This window comes from Macaca fascicularis, chromosome X, assembly GCF_037993035.2.
Source record: "Macaca fascicularis isolate 582-1 chromosome X, T2T-MFA8v1.1".
Taxonomy (NCBI): Eukaryota; Metazoa; Chordata; class Mammalia; order Primates; family Cercopithecidae; genus Macaca; species Macaca fascicularis.
The window spans coordinates 136,577,286-136,599,380 of record NC_088395.1 but is presented as its reverse complement, the minus strand read 5'-3'; the positions used below and the strand labels follow the sequence as shown (position 1 = coordinate 136,599,380).

General features: G+C 38.5%; 1 non-coding gene across 1 annotated transcript; it reads left to right on the top strand.

The window, feature by feature from the left end:
* Nucleotides 1–17,540: 17,540 nt before the first annotated feature.
* LOC123571416 (U6 spliceosomal RNA) lies at nt 17,541–17,647 on the top strand. Its single transcript, XR_006695581.1, has one exon. It is a non-coding gene; the product is annotated as a U6 spliceosomal RNA (small nuclear RNA).
* The last annotated feature ends 4,448 nt before the right edge of the window (nt 17,648–22,095 follow it).

Genomic DNA, 22,095 nt, shown 5'->3' with positions numbered 1-22,095 from the left:
TACTCAGAAGGGTATTCAAATCACTAAATCCCTATACTAGGAAAGCTGAAAGCCCTCAAATCAGTGACCTCAACTTTGATCTTAAGAAACAAACAAAAAACAAAAAAACAAAAAACAATAACAAATTTAACTCAAAGTAAGCAGAAGAAAGGAAATAATAATGGTAAGGGGAAAACATCAGTAAAATAGGAAATAGGAAAAAACAGAGATAAATCAATTACATCAAAAGTTGGTTATTTGAAAAGACCAATAAAATGTACAAATCTGTATCCAGACGGATCAGGAGAAAGAAAGAAGATGCAAATTACCAATATCAGAAATAAGAGAGGAGATATCACCATGTATCCTCCAGACATAAAAAGGATAATAAGGGAATATTATAAACAATAAACAAAAAAGAAAAAATAGATAAGTTAAACTTTATCAATTTTTTAAAATGGACCTCAAAGGACACCACCAAGAAAGTGAAAAAACAACTCACAGAATGGGAGGGAATATTTGCAAATTATATATCTGATAATGGTTTAGTATCTTGAATACATAAAGAACTCTTAAAGGACCCACCTCTCAATACTGCCAAGTTGGGGATTAAATTTTAACATCAGTTTTGGGGGAGGACAAATATTCAAATCATAGAAACAACTTTATGCCAATAAATTTGACGAGGTTGGTGAAATTGACAAATGTACACATTTCTTAAAATACAAAAAGTGCCAAAGTTCATTCAAGAAGAAATCAATAACAATAGTCAAATATTAATTTGTAGTTTAAAAACCTTCTCACAAAGAAAACTTTGGTCCCAGACTTCACTGGCAAATTTTCCCAAACATTTAATGAAGACACAATTACAATTCTATATGAAATCTTCCAGAAAATAGAATAAAATAGAATATTTCCCAAATCATTCTACGAGGTCAGAATACCCTGACACCAAAATCAGATAAAGACATTACAAGAAAGAAAACTAAAGACTAATACTGTTCAAAAAGACTCAAAAATTCTTAAAATTTTAGCAAATTGAATCTAACACTATATAAAAAGGACAATTTATCATAACTACATGGGGTTTATCTGAGGAATGTAAAGTAGATTTAACAATCAAAAATAAATCACTATAATTCACTATATGAATAAAAGAATAAATAAAAAACATATAAACATTTTTATAAACACAGAGAAAACATTTCACAAAAATGCATCATTCATTCCTGATTAAATCACTAAGCAAACTAAGAATAGAATACCCTAAAGAAGGGTAACTACAAAAGACCTGTAGCTAGTATCACACTTACTGATGAGAGACTGAATGCTTTTCTCCTAACATCAGTAATAAGGCAAGGCTGTCCATTCATCCTGCTTCTATTCAGTATGATACTAAATAGAAGAAATTCTAGTCAATGAAATAAGGCAAGAAAAAAAAGGCATTCAGATTGGAAAGGGAAAACAATGAACTCTCATTATTCATGGATAACATGTTGTCCAAATAGAAAATCTTCTAGAATGTTGTACAAATAATCTACAACTAATAAGTGGGCTTAGTAAGGTCACAGAATATAAAGTCAATACACAAGAATCAATTGTACTTTTATATATTAGCTGTGAATAACTGGACATTTTAAATTTTAAAAATATTTAAAACAGCATCAGACATATAGAATATTTAGGGATAAATGTGATGCTAAATGTACAAGATCTGCACATTGAAAACTATAAAAAATTACTAAGAGAAATTAAAGAAAACTTAAATAGGAAGATATACTATACTCACGGTTTGGAAGACTCAATAGTATGAAAATGTCAATTCTCCTCAAACTGATCAATAGATTCAACACAATACCAACCAAAATCCCAGGAAGCTTCCTTATAAAACTGATAAGTGGATTCTAAAATTCTTAGTTGATATGCAAAGGATCTGAAATACACAAAAAATTTTGAAAAAGAATGACAAAGTTAAAAGAATTACACTACTTGATTCAAGATTTATTATAAAGGTAATCAAGACAGAGTATCATTGACAGAAGGAGAAATACATAGATCAATGGAGTAGAATAAATGGTCCAGAAATTGACTCACAAATATGGTCAACTTATTTTTAACTGAGATGACAAGGCAATTCAATGAGAGAAATAATATTTTCAACAAATAATGTTGTCGAAATTCAATAACCTTGTCAGGCACATTGACATACACCTGTAGTCCCAGCTACTTGGGAGGCTGAGGTGGGAGGATTGCTCAGGAATTTGAGGCAAGCCTGGGCAACAGAGAGAGACCCTTATCTCTAAAAAATAAATACACACAAAAAATTTTGAATAATCTCATGCAAAAAACCACAAAAGTTAGACCTGTATTTTATGCCGTATAAAAAATAAAATCTCAATGAATCATAGACCTAAAGGTTAAGAGTTTAAAAACTATTTCTTGAGACTGTTATGTAGCAAACTAAATTCCTAACTGATATAGAAGAATTCCATGTTGTAAAAAATATATGAAGAAGTATATTCCTTTTGTAAATGTTTATAATTTGCAATAACCTATTAAAACTCAGAAATCCAACAAATAAATTTAATTTTGTTTAACCCAGTAATACACAAGTATATTTGGCCATGAAGCTCTTTATTTGCATATTAGTAATAGTCTGTGAAACACAATTTGAAAACCATGATCTTGTTCAAGACTTTTGCTCTAAATATGAGAACTCTAATGCCTAGAAAGAGTAATTCACTTGAAAGAAATAGGAGATGTCACCAACCATAAATCCTCTGCTTTTTGCATTACACAACAGATTATCGTTTTCAGTGGCATGGAATATGCGTTGAAGGTTTCATAAGTAAGTGTTGCTTCTACTTCTGTGCTTCTACTACCTCCTGGGCCATCCCTATTATAGCGCTAATCATCCTACAGTACAATAATCTGTCTTTTTCATGAGACTGAGCACTCCTTCTGCCCAGGGAATGATAATGGATCATTTTTCTTTTGCCCAATTAGTGCCAGTGACTAGAATATAGTGGAATTTCAGTAAATGTTTCACGAATAAAATATAAAGGTGGGGAGGATTTCCATGCGAACAGCTGATATGGTTTGGCTGTGTCTCCACCCAAATTTCATCTTGAATTGTAGTTCCCGTAATCCCCATGTGTCATGGGAGGGACCTGGTGGGAGGTAATTGAATCATGGGGGCAGTTACCCCCATGCTGCTGTTCTCATGATAGTGAGTGAGTTCTCACAAGATCTTACGGTTTTATAAGGGGCTTTCCCCGCTTTTGCTCAGCACTTCTCTTTGCTGCCGCCATGTAAAGAACGTGTTTCCTTCCCCTTCTGTCATGATTGTAAGTTTCCTGAGGCTTCCCCAGCCATGCTGAACTGTGAGTAAATTAAACCTCTTTCCTTTATAATTTACCCAGTCTCAGGTATGTCTTTATTAGCAGCCTGAGACCGTTATTAGCAGCATGAGAGCGGACTGATACAACAGCCCAAGAACAAGAGTACAGACATCCAACAGTCAGAGTACAAGACTCCAAGTTAGGAAGAGAGGAAACATTATCTAAGGGAGGAAGTCATGGTTGGTGGGAAATTAAAAATAATATATGCACGACAAGGAAACAGGAAAGTAAGCACAATGAGATGCAGCATTAAAATCAGTACAGAAAGATTTTTGGTTCAAGACAACTGGTATATAATTGCATAATCACTAAATAATTGCCTGCACTACACACCAAGAATATGCTGTGTTTCGTGCAAAAAAATCAGCATATTATTACATACTAACCACTTTAAAATCATTATTGCAATTAGACAGCACTGGATATATACAGGTTTAAGTATCAGTTCAATATGTTGAAAGAAATAATTTCAAGCTTGCTATTCTCAAAATAAAAATGTTAGAATATATGACAACAAAAGTACATTACAAAAGAAGCTAACTTTTTAAAATTTATTTTTTTTTCTATAGTAGGTTCAAGTTCAAGAAGAAGCTAACCATTATATATCACACTAAAATCTTGACTTATTTAGGTCTCATAACTACCCTGTCAGGTAGATTGCTCCTAAACCTCCCACCTTTTAAACAGATTTCAGGAAATTAAGCATCCTCTCTCTAACAATCTGCATTCAGTCACAAGAATCTAGGTTGCCCCAATTTTCCCCTAATAATTTCCAAATCTCAAGATTTTTTAATGCAGTGAACTTTTCCAATGACTCCAATTTTACAAATAGAGTTTAATTTTCCTGATGTACAGAACCTCTTGTTGAACACTTAAAAATGATAACATGGAAGCTGAGGCAATAACAGGAACTGCATGAGCTCAGGAGTTCAAGGCTACAATGAGCCACGATTGTGACACTGCACTCCAGCTTGGGCAACAGAGCAAGACCTCTCTTTAAAAAATGACAACAGGTTCATCATCTTGTTCAGGAAAGACACTCTCTAGAAATTCAAAACAGGTGCCTCTCCAAGGGGAAACCTAAGACTTGTAAGAGTTCCCAGCATGGTTTTGACTTGAAATTGATTTGTAATTTTTCACAGAACTGTAACCAAGTCCAGACTCATTTTGTTCACCACACGACAGCTCAATATGCCAAGAGACAAGAAGTTAGAGCAAGAACAGTGACTTTATTTTGAAGACCCAGTAAACAGAGAAGATGGCAGACCAATGTTCTTATTCTTGTTCTCTTTCTTTCTTTCTTTCTTTTTTTTTGAGACAGTGTCTCACTCTGTCGCCCAGGTTGGAGTGCAGTGGCATGACCTCAGCTCACTGCAACCTCCGCCTCCCGGGTTCAAGCGATTCTCCTGCCTCAGCTTCCCAAGTAGCTGGGATTACAGGGGTGCACCATCACGCCCGACTAAGTTTTGTATTTTTAGTAGAGATGGGGTTTCACCATGTTGGCCAGGCTGCTCTTGAACTCCTGACCTCAAGTGATCCACCAGACCCAGCCTCCCACAGTGCTAGGTTTATAGGTGTGAGCCACCGCACCCGGCCTGGACTACTATTCTTAATAACTTAAGAACCATCTTAACTCAGTAAAAATTTCAGCTCCTTTTATGTTAAGGGCAGGGGAAAGAGCAAGGGGTTGGAATCAAGAAGTGAGCAATGGCTGCAGATATCTGGGCACCAGGGAGGGTCCAAGGAGGTTGGGATCTGTTTTCCTTGGCCAGGTCACAATACTCCTATAAATCTTTAACAAAACATAGTTTGTTGTTTATATACTTCCCCTTTAATGCCAGAGTTAGTTTCAAAAACTATATGATTGCCATTTTTGCATTTTATCTCAGTGCTCTAAAATTATCCTAACTACATGCAGGAATGGGTAAAGGCCCCTTAAACAAAAATGGAGTTAGTTACGTTAGTTCTTCTGCTATTTTACTGTTACATAACCAGAAGTAAAAAGAAAACAAACATGTATACAGTACGTAATAAATTATACAGATATTATGCTAAACACTTTTTAAAGTGTCCTCCATTTAATTCTCACATCTTCCTTATGAGATAAAATGGACCTTGCTTCTGGAATGTTTACTAAACATTGTGAGTTTTTACATTTTCAACAAAGGTGCCAAGAACATACATTGGAGAAAGAACAATCTTTTCAATAAGTGATACTGGGGAAAACTGGATATTCATCTGCAAAACAATGAAACTAGACCCCTATCTCTCACCACATACAAAAATAACTCAAAAATAACTCAAAATTGAAGACTTAACTGTTAGACCTGAAACTGAAACTGCTTTAAGAGAACATTGGGAAAATGCTTCAGCACACTGGTCTGAGCAAAGATTTGGGATAAGACCACAAAAGCACAAGCAATAAAAACAAAAATAAACAAATGGAATTATATCAAGCTAAACAATTTCTGCACAGCAAAGGAAACAATCAACAGAGTGAAGAGACAACCTACAGAATGGAAGAAAATATTTGCAAACTATCCATCTGAAAAGGGATTAATAACAACAATACATAAATAACTCAACTCAATAGCAATAAATAAATAAATAAACACCCAAATAATCCCATTTATAAATGATTTGAATAGGTATTTTCAAAAGAAGACATACAAATGGCCAACAGGTATATAAAAACATGCTCAACATCATTAATCAGCAGAAAAATGCAAATCAAAGCCACAATGAGGTCATCTCACCCAGGTTAAAATGGCTGTTATCAGAAAAATAAGAAATAACAGATGGTGGTGAGGGCACAGAGGAGGAGGAACTCTCATACACTGTCAGTAGAAGTGTAAATTAGCACAACCATTATGGAAAACAGAATGGAGGTTCCTCAAAAACTAAAAATAGAACAACCATACGATCCAGCAATTCCGCTAGTGGGTATATATCCAAAAGAAAGAAAATCAGTATATTGAAAAGATATCTGCACTCCCATGTTGATTGCAGCATTATTCTCAATAGCCAAGATGTGTAACCAACCTAAGTGCCCATCAACGGATGAATAGATAATGAAAATGTGGTATATATTATATACACAATTGAATGTCATTCAGTCATAAAAAAAAAAAAAAAAAAGAATGAAATTCTGTCATTTGAAGCAACATGAATGAATCTGGACCTTCACTCTAAGACTTGTAAGAGTTCCCAGCATGGTTTTGAATCAAAATTGATTTGTAACTTTTCACAGAACTGTAACCAAGTCCAAATCCATTTTGTTCACTGCACGACAGCTCATATGCCAAGAGACAAGAAGTTAGAGCAAGAACAGTGACGACCCAGTAAACAGAGAAGATGGCAGACTAGTGTGAAATAAGCCAGGCACAGAAAGACAAATATTGCATGTTCTCATGCATATGTGGGAGTTAAATAAATTAATCTCATGGTGGTAGAAGGTAGAATAGTGATTATCAGAGTCTGAGAATGGAAGAGGGGAAGGGGGATGAAGAGAGGTTGGTTAATGGATACAAAAATGCAGTTAGAAGGCACAAGTCCAAATGTTTGATAGCACAGTAGAGTGACTACAGTTATCAATAATGTATTGTATATTTCAAAATGTTTAAAAAAGATTTGAAATAAATGTTCTCAACATAAGGAAATGATAAATATTTGAGGTGATGGATACCCCAACTACCCTGATTGACATATTGCATGCATGTGTCAAAATATCACATGTATCCCATAAATATGTACAATTATTATGTATCAGTTTAAAAATTCTGGCAACTACTCTAGGAAATAAAAGAAAAAATTGTGAGTTTTTAAAAGGTAGAAAAACAAAGTACATAAATAGGATAAATGTTTAACAATGGAGTAGATTAGTTATAAATAAACAGAAAGTGTATTAGTCCATTTTCATGCTGCTGATAAAGACATAACCCAAGACTGGGAAGAAAAAGAGGTTTAATGGACTTACAGTTCCACGTGGTTGAGGAGGCCTCATAATCATGGTGGAAAGGAGGAGCAAAGTCACGTCTTACACGGATGGCAGTAGGCAAAAAGAGAGCTTGTGCAGGGAAATTCCCCCTTATATAAACATCAGATTTCATAAGACTTATTCACTTTCACAAGAAGAGCATGGGAAAGACATGCTCCCATGATTCAATTACCTCTCACCAGGTCCCTCCTACAACTCGTGGGAGTTCAAGATGAGATTTGGGTGGGGACACAGCCAAACCATTATCATTCCGCCCCTGGCTCCTCCAAATCTCAAATGTCCTCACATTTCAAAACCAATCATGCCTTCCTAACAGTTTCCCAAAGTCTTAAGTCATTTCAGTATTAACTCAAAAGTCCACAGTCCAAAGTCTCACCTGAGAAAAGGCAAGTCCCTTCTACCTATGAGCCTTAAAAATAAAAAGCAAGTTAGTTACTTCCTAGATACAATGGGGGTATAGGCATTGCGTAGATATAGCTATTCCAAATGGGAGAAGTTGGCCAAAACAAAGGGGTTACAGGGCCCATGCAGGTCCAAAATTCAGTAGGGCAGTCAAATCTTAAAGCTCCAAAATGATCTCCTTTGATTCCATGTCTCACATCCAGGTCACGCTGATGCAAGAGGTGGGTTCCCACGGTCTTGGGCAGTTCTGCCCCTGTAGCTTTGCAGGGTACAGACTCCCTCCCAGCTGCTTTCATGGGCTGGCATTGAGTGTCTGCAGCTTTTCCAGGCACACGGTGCAAGCTGTCAGTGGATCTACCATTCTGGGGTCTGGAGGACGGTGGCCCTCTTCTCACAGCTCCACTAGGCAGTGCCACAGTAGCAACTCTGTATGGGACTTCCAACCCCATATTTCCCTTCTGCACTGCCCTAGCAGAGGTTCTCCATGAGGATCCTACCCCTGCAGCAAACTTCTGCCTGGGCATCCAGGTGTTTCCATACATCCTCTGAAATCTAGGCAGAGGTTCCCAAACCCCAATTCTTGACTTCTGTGCACTTGCAGGCTCAACACCATTTGGAAGCTGCCAAAGCTTGCAGCTTGCACCCTCTGAAGCCTCTCAAGTGCAATAGAGAAGACGAGACAATTAAATTTCAGTTCTGTTCAATTCGGGGATGAAAGTAAGGATTTCTCCAATGATAGCCAGTCAGTTTTGGGGTCACTGGATGTGGTAAATATCTATAAGACTCAGGCAGAAGAGACACTGCTAAGAAAGAAGGCAAGGCACATCCAAAGTAATAAATCGAAGGAAGTAGCCACCATCTGAGGGCAATAGCATGTCAAGAAGAGCTATTGGAACTTAGAGTTGGATTCCATGGAAAATATGGAAATATTTCTTTACCAAAAGAGTTGTCCAGCAGGGGAAAGCAATTGTATCTTGAGGGTGGGGGTTTCCATGATGTTGCCAATGGCTAAGCCAAGACCCTGAGGTAGCCAGCCCAGTATTCACCTCTCTTTTCTTGTTGGCCGCATCCATGTCCTTTACTGTCACATCCCTGCTCTAGCTCGTCCCTGAAACTATAATTCTAAAATAAGCAAATTAGCATAATTCATATTTAAATCAATCAGCACAGTCCCATTCCCTGCCATTGGTTGATTTTGTCAGGGCTTTGGGAATAGTTTTCCTTTCATATTCGGGAGGAATTTCAAAGGCAACCCCCTCTTCATGCACTCAAAGAAACAAGGAGACTTGGAGCTGTGGGCAGCCATATCTCAGCCACAAGGAGAACCAAGTTGAAATAAAGCAGACATCAAGAAAACATAGGCAGAAAGAAATCTAACTTTGGTGCCATTTTTGAGTCTCTGAATTAAATAGGTTCTAAACCCAGGTCTACTTTTATTGATTAGGCCAGAGGAATTTGACTTTTCTCTTACTTGTGATTTAGTATTTCTAACTGATACAAGCCCATTGGTCATTTTTGGTAACAAAGACCCAAGTAGGAAATGAACAGAAGGATTCGATAACTTTTTTTTTTTTTTTCTGAGATGGAGTTTCAGAAAACTGGAGTTCGCCCAGGCTGGAGTGGAGTGGTGCTATCTCAGCTAACTGCAACCTCTGGCCCCCCGGGTTCAAGTGATTCTCCTGCCTCAGCCTCCTGAGTAGCTGGGACTGCAGGTACATGCCACCATGCTCGGCTAAATTCATTTTATTTTATTTCATTTTATTTTATTTTATTTTATTTTTGTATTTTTAGTAGTAACGGGGTTTCGCCATGTTGGCCAGGCTGGTCTCAAACGCCAGATCTCAGGTGGTCTGCCCGCCTCGGCCTCCCAAAGTGCTAGGATTACAGGCATGAGCCACTGTGCCTGGCCAGGATTAGATCACGTTTAAGGCCTCATCCCAGTGGTAAGATTCCACAGCTCAGTGGCAGAGCTATAGGGAAATCCTGAGAAAACGAGGAGAAATGTAATCTAACCTGATTCATGCCTATTTTTAAGAATAATGGAAAGCCAGCTTCTTACCCTTCCCATACATACTGACTCAGAGGAAGAAGTAGCCATCTGCCCAAATCCTCAGTCATGACAGCTCCTGTAGTGGGACTGACTGGTGGAAAAAAATTATTTTTTTTGAGGCAGGGATTCACTGTGTTCCCCAAGCTAGAGTGCAGTGGCACAATCACAGCTCACTGCAGCCTCGACCTCATGGACTAAAGAGGTCCTCCCTCCTCAGCTTCCTGAGTAGCTGGGACTGAAATGCATGCCACCATGCTCAGCTAAATTTTTATACTTTTTGTGGAGACAGGGTTTCACTACGTTTCCAAGGCTGGTCTTGAATTCCTGGCCTCAAGCGATTCTCTTCCCTCAGCCTCCCAAAGTGCTGGGATTACATGCATGAGCTACTGTGCCTAGCTGTGAAATTTTTCATGTCTATCATTGCCCAGAATATTTTATACTTCCTTTTTTCTTATTAGACTGTGAATTCCTTGAAGATTGGGGCTGCCAGGCATCTTTCTACATTATTCAGCTAATAAGTTAGACACTCAAAAAATGGGAGCTGGAATGAAATTTATCATCATTTGACATTATAACAAGGCTTTTTTTTTTTCATGCTCTAATGGGTCCTTTGCACGTGCTCCTCCTCCTCCTCCTCCTCTTCCTCTTCCTCCTCCTCCCCTTCTTCTTCTTCTTCTTCTTCTTCTTCTTCTTCTTCTTCTTCTTCTTCTTCTTCTTCTTCTTCTTCTTCTTCTTTTACTTTTTTAACAGAGTTTTGCTCTCGTCACCCAGGCTAGAGTGCAATGGTGTGATCTCAGCTCACTGCAACCTCCACCTCCCGGGTTCAAGCGATTCTCCTGCCTCAGCCTCCCAAGTAGCTGGGATTACATGCACCTGCCACCACGCCCAGCAAATTTTTGTATTTTTAGTAGAGAGAGGGTTTCACCATGTTAGCCAGCCTGGTCTCGAACTCCTGACCTCAGGTGATCCACCCGCCTTAGCCTCCCAAAGTTCTGAAATAACAGGCATAAGCCACCACACCCGGCCACATATGCCCTTTTCAATGAGAAAATATTATTCCCACCAGTGTATTTCCTATAATATCTCTGTCCACTTGGGACTAGAAGGAACAATATGATGGAAAAATTAGTTTAATAACAATCAAACCCTTCAGGTAATCACATACCAATCACAGCTGAACTCTCATTATTCTCCTCTAACAGCTGGCAAGAATTTCCCACTTCTGGGGGTTCCTGGCAGAAAATTTGTTTACATTTACTCTTTTAACATTGGTAGATACAAAGATTTCCCTAAACCTTGCTGGTATTCTTGTTTATTTTTATTAAGGTGAAATTCACCTAACATGCAATTCACCATTTACAAGGGTTCAATTCAGCGGCATCTACTACTTTCACAGCACTGTGCAACCACCACCTCAAATCCTTTCATCATCAAAGAATAACACTATGTACCCAGTAAGGAATAAGAAAATGAGGAGACAGCTCACAGAATGGGAGAAAATATTTGAAAATGATATATTTCATGTGGTTCTAGTATTCAGAATATAGAAATAACATCCCCAACTCAACAACAAAAAGATAAACAGCCTAGTTTAAAAATGGACAAAAGACTTGAACAGATACTACTGCAAAAAGGATATCAAATGTCCTATAAACACATGAAAAGATGCTAAACATCATTCTAATGCAAATCAAAGCCACATGAAATACCACTTCACACCTACTATTATGGCTATTCAAAAAAAAGGAGAAAATAACATGTGTTGGGGAGAACGTAAAGAAATTGGAACCCTTGTGCCTTACTGGTGGGGGAGTAAAATAGTGTAGCTGCTGTGGAAAACAGCTTGGCAGTTTCTCAAGTCAAATGTATAATTACCACATGATCTACCAATTTCATTTCTGGATATTTACCCAAAAGTATTGATAGCAGGGACTCAAACAGGTATTTTTATACCCATAGTTATAACAGTGGTTATTCGCAATAACCAAAAGGTGGAAGCAACCTAAGTACCCATTGATAGATTAATGGATCAACAAAATGTGGCACAATGAAATATTACTTGGCTTTAAAAAGGAATGGAATAGGCCAGGTGCGGTGGCTCACGCCTGTAATCCCAGCACTTTGGGAGGCCGAGGTGGGCGGATCACCTGAGGTCAGGAATTCGAGACCAGCCTGGCCAACATGGTGAAACCCCGTCTCCACTAAAAGTAAACAAATCAGCCAGGCACAGTAGCAGGCGCCTGTAATCCCAGCTACTCGGGAAGTTGAGGCAGGAGAATCGCTTAAACCCAGGAGAAGGAGGTTGCAGTGAGCCAAGATCGTGCCATTGCACTCCAGCCTGGGCAACAAGAGTGAAACTCCATAAAAAAAAAAAAATTAAATACTGATACATACTATAGCATAGATGAACCTTGAAAACATTATGCTAAGTGAAATAAGCCAGACACAAAAAGGCAAACATTGTATGATTCCATTTATATGAGGTATCCATTATAAACAAATTTATATATAGGGAAAGTATAAGAGAGGTTACTAGGTGCCAGACGACAAGGGTAATGGGGAGCTCAATAGTTACACTTTCTGTTTGGGGAGATGAAAAGTTACGAAATCAATAGTGGTGATGGTTATACTACAATGGGAATGCATTTAATGTCACTCAGTTGTAACTCTTAAAATTGTTATGATGTAAAATTTGCAATTTTTATATTACACATATTTTGCCACAAGTTGTTTTTTAAAAATAATGTAATATACAAAAACCATTGCACTGTGCTCTTTAAATGGATTATTTGTATTGTTTGTGAATTATAGTTCAATAAGGCTGTTTAAAAATCCATTACCAGCCCAAAAAAGTAGCATCAAAAAGGATAAAAATATTAGAGAACCTATTTAACCAAGAAAATGAAAGCTATTCTTGAACAAAATTTTAGAAGACCTAAATAAGTGGGAAACCAATCTAGTTTCATGAACTAGAAAGCTAATATTTTTGAGATGGCGATTCTCCCCAAATTGATCTGCAATTTGAATGCATGACCTACCAAAACACCACCTGCCTTTTTTGCAGAAATAGATAAGTCTGTCCTAAAATTTACATGTAATTCCAAAAATCGTCAAATAGCCAAAACAATTGGAAAAGAACAATGGGGAAGAACCCACACTACTGAATTAAACAACTTACTACAAAGCTGCAGAAATCAAAACAGTGTAGGTCTGTCATAAAAAAGAAATATACAGCAATGGGATAGAACAAGAGCCTAGAGATAAACCTATAAATCTATGGTCAATTGATTTTCAGCAAAGGTACTATTCTGATTCAATGGGAAACAACAGTGTTCTCAACAAATAGTTCTGTTGCAACTGGATATTCATGTGAAAAATAATGTATTTGGTCTCTATCCCATACCATAGACAAAAAAAAAAAAAAAATCATTCAAAATGGATCAAAGACCTAAATATAGCCTAAAGCTATGAAACTGTAAAAGAAAACACACACTAAATCTTTATGACCTTGAAATAGGCAATGGTTTCTTAATTATGATACCGAAAGTACAGGTATGAAAATAAAAAGTAGATGAATTGGGCTTCATTCAAATTAACAATGTTTGTACCTCGAAGGACACTATCAAGAAAGTTGACCAGACAGTCCACAGAAAGGGAGAAAATATTTGCAAATAATATAACTCATAAGAAGGTGGTATCCAGAATATATAAAGGATTCTCTCATAAAGCCCACTTTAAAAATAGACAAAGAATTTGAACAGACATTCTCCCAAAGATACACAAAATAAATACGCAAATGAAAAGATAGCCAACTCATTAGTCATTATAGAAATGCTCATCAAAATCATGAGATATTACTTCACATCCACTGGATAGCTACAATTTTTTTTAAGTTAAAAAAAACAAGTATTAGGAAAAATGCAGACAAATTGAAACCATCATACATTGTGGATGGGAATCTAAAATGGATCAGTCCCTGGGGAAAATAGTTCTGCAGTTCCTCACAAAGCTAAACATGGAGTTACCATATGACCAAACAATCCACTTCTAGGTGTCTACCCAAAAGAGTTGAAAACATGCTTACACAATACTTGTCCACAAATTTTCATGAATGTTCAGCATTATTAATAACAGACAAAAGTAGAAAAACCCAAATGTCCATCAACTGATGAATTCTAAACAAAATGAGATATATCCATACAACGGAATACTATATAGCCTAAAAAAGGAATGAAGAATTGACATATGTTATCACATAGACAAACACTGAAAACATTATGCTAAGTAAAGAAATCACACACGGCCGGGCGCGGTGGCTCACGCCCGAAATCCCAGCACTGTGGGAGGCTGAGACAGGCAGATCATTTGAGGTCGAGAGTTTGAGACCAGCCTGACAAACATGGAGAAACCCCGTCTCTACTAAAAATACAAAATTAGCCGGGCATGGTGGCCAGGCGTGGTGGCGCATGCCTGTAATCCCAGCTACTCGGGAGGCTGAGGCAGGAGAATCGCTTGAACCCAGGAGGCAGAGGTTGTGGTGAGCCGAGACCGCGCCATTGCACTCTAGCCTGGGCAACAAGAGTGAAACTCCGTCTCAAAAAAAAAAAGTCACAAAGACAACTTATAGAATTCTATGAGTCCATTTATATGCAGAAAACGCAAATTTAACAGAGAGCAAGTAGACTAGTGGGTGTTCATGATTAAAGGTTATGTAGGATAGAAAAATGATGACTAAACACTACAGAATTTCTGACTGAGGCAATGAAAATATGTCATAATCAACTGTGGTGATGGTGCACATATCTGTGAATATACTAAAAACCATTGAATTGCACGGTTTAAACGGGTGAATTTTCAAACAAAGCTATTTGAAAAACAGTTGTATTCCTATATACTAGCATAAACAACCAAAAGTAAAACTAAGAAAAGAATTGTATTTCAAACATAATCAAAGCTAATAAAACACTTAGGAATAAATTTCACCAAGGAATTGTGAAACTTATACACTAAAAACTACAAAATGTTGAAATAAATTTAAAAAGATATAAATAAATGGAGCACCATCCCAGTTTCATGGTCTAGAGAATGTAATATTATTAAGATGGCAAACTCCCCAAATTCATTTACAGATAGAATACAAGGCCTATCAAATCTGCCTTTTCTCCCCAACATAGATGAACTCATCCTAAAATTCATATGAAACTGAAGAGTTCCCTAAAGAGCAAAAACAGTGTTGAGAAAGAACAGTGTAAAAGAACACAGTCTTCTTAATTTCAAAATTCATTACAGGCTGGGTGCGGTAGCTCACGCCTGTAATCCCAGCGCTTTGGGAGGCCAAGGTGGGCGGATCATTTGAGGCCAGGAGTTCAAGACCAGCCTGGTCAACATGGCAAAACCACATCACTACTTAAAAAAAAAAAAAAAGAAAGAAAGAAAGACAAAAAACAAACAACAAATAAAAATTAGCCAGACGTGGTGGTGCACGCCTGTGATCACAGCTACTCGGGAAGCTGAGGCATGAGAATTGCTTGAACCCGGGAGGCGGAGATTGCAGTGAGCTGAGACTGTGCCACGGCACTCCAGCCTGGGCGACAGAGCAAGACTTCATCTCAAAAAAAAAAAAAAAAAATAGACTGGGCGCGGTGGCTCACGCCTGTAATCCCAGCACTTTGGGAGGCCAAGGCGGGTGGATCACGAGGACAGGAGTTCAAGACCAACCTGGCCAAGATGGTGAAACCCCGTCTCTTCTAAAAATACAAAAAATTAGCCAGGTACGGTGGCAGGTGCCTGTAATCCCAGCTACTCAGGAGGCTGAGGAAGGAGAATCGCTTGAACTTGGAGGGTGGAGGGTGCAGTGAGCCGAGATTGCGCCACTGCACTCCAGCCTGGGCGACAGAGTGAGACTCCATCTCAAAAAAAAAAAAAAAAAAAAAAAAAAAAAAAAGCTTATTACAAAGCATAGGATAGGAACACAGAGAAATGGAATACAATGAGAATCCAGATATAAACCCACACATCGATGGTCAAATGATTTCTTTTTTTTTTTTTTTTTTTTTTTTGAGATGCAGTCTTACTCTCTTGCCCAGGCTAGAGTGCAATGGTACAATCTCAGCTCACTGCAACCTCCACCTCCCTGGTTCACGCGATTCTCCTGCCTCAGCCTCCTGGATAGCTGGGATTACAGGCATGTGCCACCACGCCCAGTTAATTTCTGTATTTTCAGTAGAGATGGGTTTCACTAAGTTGCCCAGGCTGGTCTTGAACTCCTGACCTCAAGTGATCTGCCTGCTTCAGCCTCCCAAAGTGCTGGGATTACAGGTGTGAGCCACTGCACCCGGCCTATGGTCAACTGATTTTTTATGAGGGTGTCATAACCACTCAATGAGGGAAAAAAATCTTTTCAACAAATGGCTCTGGGAGAAATGGATATTCAAAAGCAAAAGGAGAATTTTGTCCCTTACCTCGTACCATAATCAAAAATTAACATAAAGAGGATTCAATATCTAACAATAACACTTAAAACTCTAGAAATCTTAAAAGGAAATATAGATGTAAATCGTTGTGACCTTGGATAAGGCAATGGTTTCTTTTTTTCTCCTTTGAGACAGAGTCTTGCTCTGTTGCCCAGGCTGGAGTACAGTGGCGCAATTTCGGCTCACTGGAACCTCTGCCTCCCACCTCAGCCTCCCAAGTAGCTGGGATTACAGGCATCTGCCATCATGCCCGGCTAATTTTTGTATTTTTAGTAGAGACGGGGTTTCACCATGTTGACCAGGCTGGTTTTGAACTCCTGGCCTCAAGTGATCCACCTGCCACCTTGGCGTCCCAAAGTGCTGGGATTACAGGCATGTGCTACCTTGCCTGGCCCCAAAATTTAACCGGGTGTGATGGCAAGTGCCTGTAGTCTCAGATACTCAAGAAGCTTAGGTGGAAGGATGGCTTGAGCCCAGGAGGTGGAGGTTGCATTGAGCCAAGATTACTCCACTGCACTCCAGCCACTCCAGCCTGGACAGCAGAGCCAGACCCTGTCTCAAAAAATAATAATAATAATTTAAAAATGGATAAAATACTTTGGAATAAATTTAACCACGAAAGTGCAAGACTAGTACTTTGAAAACTAACAAATACTGTCTAAAGCAATTAAAGGAGACCTATATAAATGGAAAACCATACCAGTTTCATGAACAACAATACTTAACATTGTTAGGATAGCAATAGTCCTCATTGATCTACAGTTGAAATGGAAGGCGTGTAAAAATACTAGATGCTGTTTTTGGCAGAATGAACAAATTGATCCTAAAATTCATATGGAATTGCAATGGACCCTGAATGTCCAAAAAAAAAATAAAAGTCTGGGAAAAGAACAAAGTAGAAGAACTCAGTTTCTGATTTCAAAACTTACAACACAACACCTCTACGAAACTACAGTAATCACAACCTTATGGTCCTGCCATAAGCATAGAAATATACAGTGTTAGAACAGAACAAGGGTCCAGAAATCAGCCCATACATCGATGGAAATCTGATTTTTATGAGGATGCCACAATCATTCAATAGGGAAAAAGTCTTTTCAACCAGTAGTTCTGGAACAACTGAATATCCACATGTGAAGAATGCATTTGGCCCCTACCTCATACTATACAGAAAAATTAACTCAAAATGGATCAAAGACCTAAATGTAGGATCTAAAACCAGAAAATTCTTTAAAGGAGTGCTCACTTCGGCAGCACATATATTAAAATTGGAACAATACAGAGAAGATTAGCATGGCCCTTAAGCAAGGATGACACAATAATTTGTGATGCATTCCGTATTTTGGGGATTTTTGGTGCAGGGACAGGGAATAAGAGCTTGCTCTGTTTTTACTACTGTTATTATTTTTTAAATAATAAAAGTTTTACAAAGAAAATTCTTAAAAAGGAGCATAAATGCAAATAATTATGATTGTGGATTAGGCAACAATTTCTCAAGTGTGATACCCAATGCTGAAGAAACAAAAGAAAAAACATGAATTGGACTTAATTAAAAGTAAAAATATTTGTGCCTCAAAAAATATTATCAACAAAGTGAAAACACAGCCCATATAGTGGGAGAAAATGTTTGCAAATTGTAAGTCTCATAAGACTCTACTATGAGAATATATAAAGAAATCTCTCAACTCAAACACAAAAAGAAAAACAGCCCTGTATAAAATGGGTGGAGGGACCAGGCGCAGTGTCTCATGCCTGTAATCCCAGCACTTTGGGAGGACAAAGTGGGCTGATCACCTGAGTTCAGGAGTTCGAGACCAGCCTGACCAACATGGAGAAACCCTGTCTCTACTAAAAATACAAAATGAGCTGGATGTGGTGACGCACACCTGTAATCCCAGCTTCTTGAGAGGCTGAGGCAGAAGAATTGCTTGAACCCTGGAGGCAGAGGTTGCAGTGAGCCAAGATCACGCCATTGCACTCTGGCCTGGGCAACAAGAGTGAAACTCCGTCTCAAAAAAAAGGGTGAAGGACCCAATTAGACACTATTCCAAAGAAGATATACAAATGGTAAATAGATACATGAAAATATAATCAACATCATTAGTCAACAGAGAAATGTGAATAGAAACTGCAGTGAAATACCACTTCACACCCACTAGGATAGCTATAATTTAAAAAGAAATAAAACAACAAGTGTTAGTCAAGATGTGGAAAGTTTTGAGCCATCCTACAATCCTGTGAGAAATATAAAATGGTACAAGTGATGTGGAAAACACGTGGCAGTTCCTCACAAAGTTAAACATAGATTTACCATGTGACCCAGAAATTCCACTCTTAAGAACATACCCAAGAGAATTAAAAACATATGTTTACACAATAACTTATATACTGATGTTCATAGAAGCATTATTTATTTATTTATTTATTTTGAGACAGAGTTTTGCTCTGTTGCCTAGGCTGAAGTGCAGGGTATTATGCAATCACAGCTCTCCGCAGCCTCAAACTCCTGGGCTCAAGTGATCCCCCCACCTCGGCCTCCAGAGTAGCTGGGACTACAGACAAATGCCATTATAGCTGGCTAGCTTTTTCTCTTTCTTTCTTTCTTTCTTTTTTTTCTGTTGTAGAGACAAGGTCTCACTATGTTGCCCAGGCTGGTCTCAAACTCCTAGACTCAAATGATCCTCCCACCTCGGCCTCTCAAAGTGCTGGGATTAGAGGCGTGAGCCACCAGCATTGTTCTCAATACAGAAAAAGTGGCAACAACCCAAATGTTCATCAATTGATGAATGAATGAACAAACTGAGACATACACATGTCATGGAATATTATACAGCTATAGAAAGCAATGAAGGTGAAGGACTGCTAATGCTACCAACAAGGGTAAACCGTGAAAACAATATGTTAAGTGAAGGAAGCCAGGTACAAAAACCTATGCATTGTATGATGTCATTTATAAGGAATGTCTGGAATAAACAAATCTATAGAGACAAGAAATAGATTTGTGATTCATTAGAGCTGTGGAATGGAAGAAGAGGGCAATGATACCTAAAATATATGGGGTTTCTTTTGAAGCAATGGAATGGTGCCATAAAAAAACTGTGGTTATGGTAGTATATTTGGAACTAAATAAAAGTAATTAAATTTTACAGCTTAAATGTGTCAAATGTGTGTATTTGATTTATATGCCAATAAAGCTGTCTTTAAGCCAGTAGTATTTCTATATACTGGCATTGAATAACCTGAAACAAAAATTAAGAAAATAATTTCATTTAACTAAAAATGGAATAGGGCCTGGGCATGGTGGCTCATGCCTATAATCCCAGCACTTCAGGAGGCTGAGGCAGGCAGATCACCTGAGGTCAGGAGTTCGAGATCATCCTGGTCAACATGGTGAAACCCTGTCTCTACCAAATATACAAAATTGGGCAGGTGTGGTGGCGGGTGCCTGTAATTCCAGCTACTCAGGAGGCTGAGGCAGGGAGAACTGCTTGAACTTGGGAGGTGGAGGTTGCAGTGAGCTGAGATTGCATCACTGCACTCCAGCCTAGGCGACAGAGCAACACTCCATCTAAAAAAAAAAAAAAAGTACCTAAATGGATACCATTAACCAAGGAAGTACAAAGCTTGTACATAGAGAGGTGCAAATATTTTTTTAAAGTAAAGAAGATGCACATAAGGAGAAACGCATTGTGGTTTCTTCTTGGGACTAGAAGAATTAATATTAAGATGGCAATATTCCAAAATCTGTCTACATATTGAATGCAAGATCTATAAAAATATCACCAGCCTTTTTGCAGAAATGGGTGAGCTGATCCTAAAATTTACATGGAATTGTAAAGATCACTGAACAGCCAAAAATCTTGAAAAAGAGAAACAATGTAGGAGGATACACTTTCTAATTTTAAAGTGTACCTGAAAGCTGCAATAATCAAAACACTGTGGTCCTGACATAAGGATAAAAAAATAAACAGATTGGTGGGATACAATGATTGTCCAAGAATAAACCCATACATATGTAGTCAAATACTTTTTGATGGATAAGGTTTCCATGTAAATTTAATCTGGGCCGGGCACAGGAGCTCACGCCTGTAATCCCAGCACTTTGTGGGGCTGAGGCAGGTGGATCACCCGGGGTCAGGAGTTCGAGACCAGCCTGAACAACATGGTGAAATCCCATCTCTACTAAGTACAAAAAATTAGCCGGGTGTGATGGCGCATGCCTGTAATCCCAGTTACTCAGGAGGCTGAGGCAGGAGAATCACTTGAACTTGGGAGGTGGAGGTTGCAGTGAGTCAAAATTGCACCATTGTACTCTAGCCTGGGCAAAGAGTGAAACTCCATCTCAAAAAAAGATAAAAGAAAATTTAATCTGGAAAATATAGTCTCCTCAACAAACGGTGCTAAGACAACTGGATAAATACATGCAAAAGAATGACATGGTCCCCTACCTCAGAATGCATACAGAAATTAACTCAAAATAGATCAAAGAGTTAAATGTAAGGCCTGAAAACATGGAAATCTTCGAAGGAAACATGGTGTAAATCTTCATGATCTTGGATTAGGCGACAGTTTCTTCAATATAACAAAATCACAAGGAACAAAAGAAAAACTAGATGATTAGCATTCTTCAAAAAAAAAACTCTAGGCCTCAAGGGCAATATCAAGAAAGGGAAATACCAAAAGTGGGAAAGGAGAAGGAGGAGAGGCAGCCTCCCTGGCCAGAATTGGCTGGGAGCCAGGAGTGACTTCCCAGTGCAGGGAAGGGGTGAGTAAGAGTCTACCAGTGACCCACATCCCCAACATGGAACCATGCAATCCTGGCCACAGAACTCCTTGTCCCTCCCAACCTCTGAAACTAACATAGGAAGCTGCTGGGAGACTGTGGGTCAGAATTGTTCCAGGGAGGGAGATCATACTGGGTCCCATACCCTCGCTGAGACCTAAGCAGCTACAGTCAGGCACCGTTTTGAAAACTAGCCTCTGGCAACTGCATGTGGTTATGGTAGTATATCTGCAAGTAGGCAAAAACAATTAAATTTTACAGTTTAAATGTGTCAAATGTGTGTGTATTTGATTTAGATGCCAATACAACTGGGGGTTTTGGGGGTTTTTTTTCTTTTTTTATTATACTTTAAGTTCTAGGGTACATATGCACAATGTGCAGGTTTGTTACATATGTATACATGTGCCATGTTGGTTTGCTGCACCCATTAACTCGTCATTTACATTAGGTATTTCTCCTAATGCTATCCCTCCCCCTGCCTTTGACAAACCTGACAAAAACAAAAAATGGGGAAAGGATTCCCTATTTAATAAATGGTGCTGGGAAAACTGGCTAGCCATATGTAGGAAGCTGAAACTGGATCCCTTCCTTACACCTTATACAAAAATTAACTCAAGATGGATTAAACACTTAAATGTTAGACCTAAGACTGTAAAAAAAAGAAAAAAACAAACAAACAAAACAAACAAACAAACAAAAACCCTGGAAGAAAACCTAGGCAATACATTTTTTTTTTTTTTTTTTTTTTTTTTTTTGAGGCAGAGTTTCGTTCTTGTTGCCCAGGCTGGAATGCAATGGTGCGACCTCAGCTCACTGCAACCTCCACTTCCCAGGTTCAAGTGATTCTCCTGCCTCAGCCTCCTGAGGAGCTGGGATTACAGGTGCCCACCACCACGCCTGGCTATTTTCTTGTATTTTTAGTAGAGACCATGTTGGCCGGGCTGGTCTCGAACTCCTGACCTCAGGTGATCCACCCACCTCAGCCCCACAAAGTTTCTGGGATTATAGGC